The sequence below is a fragment of the Equus przewalskii genome, chromosome 5, assembly GCF_037783145.1.
Source record: "Equus przewalskii isolate Varuska chromosome 5, EquPr2, whole genome shotgun sequence".
In the NCBI taxonomy this organism is placed as follows: Eukaryota; Metazoa; Chordata; class Mammalia; order Perissodactyla; family Equidae; genus Equus; species Equus przewalskii.
In genome coordinates this window covers 73627603-73632016 of record NC_091835.1, presented here as the reverse complement: position 1 = coordinate 73632016, position 4414 = coordinate 73627603, and the positions used below count along the sequence as shown (strand labels likewise).

General features: G+C 36.7%; 1 pseudogene; it reads left to right on the top strand.

The window, feature by feature from the left end:
- Positions 1 to 1780: 1780 nt before the first annotated feature.
- Positions 1781 to 3728, top strand: LOC103551528 (olfactory receptor 6C3-like; annotated as a pseudogene).
- Positions 3729 to 4414: the final 686 nt, after the last annotated feature.

The following is a 4414-nucleotide window of genomic DNA, read 5'->3' as shown; positions in this document are numbered from 1 at the left end:
GGTAAAATTGTTTTATCTTTGGGTAATATTCAATCTTCATCTTATCCAGGGAGCTGTGAAATGTTTTACCTTCCAGTCATTTGGCAGGCTTTCCTGGAAATTTCCTTAAAGAACTCTCAGGACTGCGATAGCAGCATCTTGAAGTTTAGGTCAGAATAATGCCTATGTTTCTATGTAAAGATAAGAGAGAGACAGAAAAATTTATTTTACTTGCAGCAGAAGCTGTCGAAAACGTGCCTGCAATCAAGGCTGCACTTTGCCTACATGAGAGGCTTTTATGTAACAGACGGAGGCAAGGGTGAACTGAACGAAAACACATTTCCTGAAGTATATTACTAATGCATTACATTTCATATTTTAAGTAAATTAGGAAAAATCTGAGATTATATTTCTGACTGGAATCATTGGACTTACCAGAAAGTACATATGTTCCCTATTTGTCAATACATGTATTTTTATCTTTCTCCCATCCAAAAGATTATTTTGTTGGAATAAAATGCAGAGATCTCCACATTATCACTATAACATATTTACTATTATTAATTTTATATTTTAAGATTGCAGTCATTCAAAACACGGTAACAGTCTTTCCCTTATGATTGCCAATTTGCTTTTATGTTAGTGGCAAAAATGTGCATATTTCCAAAGGAAGAGAACGCTGATTGTCAAAAGAAAGAGAAAAAGTGACAGTACTCGCTTTGATACTTATCACCCACTGACGCACCCAGTTTGTGCTACAGAAAGAAAATGGTACAACAAATATTATTGAAAACCTGCATCATAGACAAAATGCCGGTTGCTAAGAATAAAGTGAGACTAAGGCAGATAAAAATCATATAGATTACATTTTAGCAATTTGTGGTTTCTATAAAGTAAATCTTAAAGAGAATTTTATCTATTCCAATTATTTCTAGAAAGAAGGCAATGAGATCTTTTGGAACCAAAAACTCCCTATGAGTTCCTTCTCATCCTCAAGCAAGTTTAAGAGTAAAAGGAAAAGTGAATATAGTAACAAAAAAGTCAACTGCTAATTTAAATGAGGAACATAAAAATGACACAGAGAACAGTGTGTTGTAGAACTATATTATTGATATAGCTCTATCTATGAACGTTAATCAATCATCTTTGGCTGCTGTTTTCTTTACCATTAATTAAGAACTTTACTCTTGTTTACAACCAAGGCAATTCTAGTCCTATACTTCTGTGATTGCAAACACATTTATTTCAGTTGGTCATATTTAAAGAAATATGTTTTAAGAATAAGAATAATCATAGCTATTATTAGGTTCAGGAACTGTGATTGGGTCATCAATTTCCACCTCTACCTTATAAGAAAAAAACTTCATAAATGGCATCAAAATTAAAACTCAAAATTAGATATTTCAGTCCTAAAAGCACACAATGTTTGAAACTGGAAAACAATGTCTTAATATCTAAACTAATTAATAAATATTATAGAAATACATAATTAAAAGATGCATTGCACATACAAAAAATGTGGTACCTGTAGAGGTTTTATGTAAAGTCACTGATGAGTAGACTTATAACTAAATCTGTGAATACATATTTCCTTTTCAGTAGAGTTTGTGTAAAATTTTTCTGCTTTAATAGGAGTGAGTGGATCTTGCAAAAATTCTTACAGGGAAGAACATCCATTGCTTCATTTTCCTTGGAGCTAGTAATGTCAACATTTAAATCTTTGATTCCTGTACAATTCACGTCTTCTTTCTTTTTGTTTGGTTTTTCACCAATGAATTTTGCCTAAAGAAAAAAACTCAGTATGAGAAACCACATAATGATTACAGAATTCATACTCTTGGGAATATCAGACTATGCAGAGGTTCAGGTTTTAATTTTAATCTTTTTATTTATAACTTATGTAATAAATGTCACTGGAAACCTAACCATCATCATCCTCACCTTGATAGACTGTCATCTAAATACTCCTATTTATTACTTCCTCTGGAACTTCTCCTTCTTAGAAATTGCATTCACTAGTGTTTCTATCCTCAGATTTTTGGGGGTGTAGGGGAGGAAGACTTTTCCTCTGCCTAAATGTGGGTTCGTCTGGCTGGAGAACTCATTAAATTCACATGAGACAGAATAGCAAGAGAAAATTAAACAAGCTTTATGAGGACCATGGCCTGGGGTCTTTCTTCCCAAAGGAAGAAAGGGCACCAGAAGAAGTTGGGTGCACAAAGTGGTTATATACCCCCAAACAGGATGTTTCACATATGATTGAAATGTCCCTCACACAATAGTCATAAGATTGCCCTGTCGGCACAGCGCTTGATGGACACAGCAGGTAGTGGGTCTGCTATCTCAGAGGGCATAGCAGGAGGCAAGTCTATTGTCTCAAGCTGGGTGGTCACAGGTGAGCACAGAAATCAGTTCCTAGCCTAAGGAAAGATGCTTAGTCCTTAAGGAAATGCCAAGGTTGGGAGGGGGAGGGAAGTTGCACCTTTATCTCAAGGGCCTTTGTTCTTGCCATAGTAAATGTTTTAAAGCAGATATACAATGCTTGCTCAATGGCCACAGTCAGGCCCTTTTGGAAAAAAGCAAAGTCAGGCCAAATTAGGTTTACACCAAATGGCTTCCTCATGTACTCCAATATATCCTATTGCTTGCCATTTCTATTTGTCAGTGTATACATGGGAGGCAATCTGAGCAACTCACCAAAATGGCTGAAACCACCACCCCAAACACCATATCCAGCTAGAAGACAAAGGAGGATGTTGGGGGTGGGGGGAGTCAGTTACAGGAGGTTACCAGACAAGCACAATAAACAAATGCAGATTTAAGCCCTTGCCTTCCCCATTGATTAAGAGTTTCTAGAGATAAGGTCATGCCCCCTTCTTCCTGGTAGAGGGAGATATCTTTAGGGGTGGAGATTTCCTTTACAATGTAAATGTCTCTTACAAAGGGTAAGTAAATTCTACTTTTCAGTTGCTTTCCTGTCTGCAAAGTAACCAGCCTCAAATAATCATGCCAAAGAGACATATCTTGGGGTGGCCAATTCCAGGCCCCCACAGGGGCGACCATTACTAGAGTCAAGACCACTTCCTATAATAATTGTTTAGCTCAATTATTTTTCTTCATCTCCATGAATGTCTGAATTTTTTCTTCTAACTGCTATGTCCTATGATGATTATGTTGTCTTTTGTAAGGCTTTCCATTACACCACCATCATGAACAAGGAAATCTACACTCTGCTCATCTTTAGTTCATGGCTAGGAGGTTTTCTAACTATTTTTCCACCACTCATGCTTATCTTCCAGTTAGATTTCTGTGCTTCCAATGTAATTGATCACTTCTCTTGTGACTATTTCTCCATTTTACAACTCTCATGTTCAGATAGTTGGCTTTTAGAGATGACTGGCTCTTACTCTACTTTTGTTACTCTGCTGTTGACATTGGCGTTAGTGATTCTGTCCTACCTGTGCATCATTAGCACTATTCTCAGAATTCCATCTGCTAGCTGGAGGAAAAAGGCTTCTGCACAAGCTCCTCTCACATGATTGTCATTTCCATCTCTTCTGGGAATCTGTCTATTCACGTATGCTAAGCCTCCAGCAAAAGAAAGAACATCACTGACCAAAGGAGTAGCTATTCTCAACACTTCAATTGCCCCCATGTTGAATCCTTTTATTTATACCCTGAGGAACAAGCAAGTAAAACAAGCTTTCATAGACTTGGTTCATAAAGTAGTGTTTTCAAGAAACAGATGAAAGTGTGTATTAATATGAATGAATGTCATTGTGAAGAGGCAATAAGGGAAAAATGAAATTTTAACTTCCACAACGTCCTCCAGTATCCGCTTCAGATACTTGAAACACTGAGCTCATTTGCTTAAGCTTTCTTTTGTTCTTTTTATTGAGGTTATGATAGTTTACAGCACTGTGAAATTTCAGTTGTACACTAGTCTTTGAAGTCACCATATAAGTGTGCCCCTTTACTCTCTGTTCCCCCTGCAGCCCCCGTCCCCCCGGTAACCACTAAACAGCTCCCTTTGTCTGTGTATTTGTTTATCTTCCAAATATGAGTGAAATCATACGGTGCTTGTCTTTGTCTCTCTGACTTATTTTGCTTAACATAATACCCTCAAGATCCATCCATGTTGTTGCAAATGAGACAATTTTGTCTTTTTTATGGCTGAGTAGTCTTCCATTGTATGTATATATATATATATATCTGCATCTTCTTATCCAGTCATCATTCAGTGGACACTTAGGTTGCTTCCACATCTTGACTATTGTGAATAAACCTACAATGAACATAGGGGTGAATAAGTTTCTTTGAATTGTTGATTTCAAGTTCTTTGATAAATACCCCGTAGAGGGATAGCTGGGTCATATGCTATTTCTATTTTTAATTTTTTGAGAAATCTCCATACTATCTTCCATAGTGGCTGCAC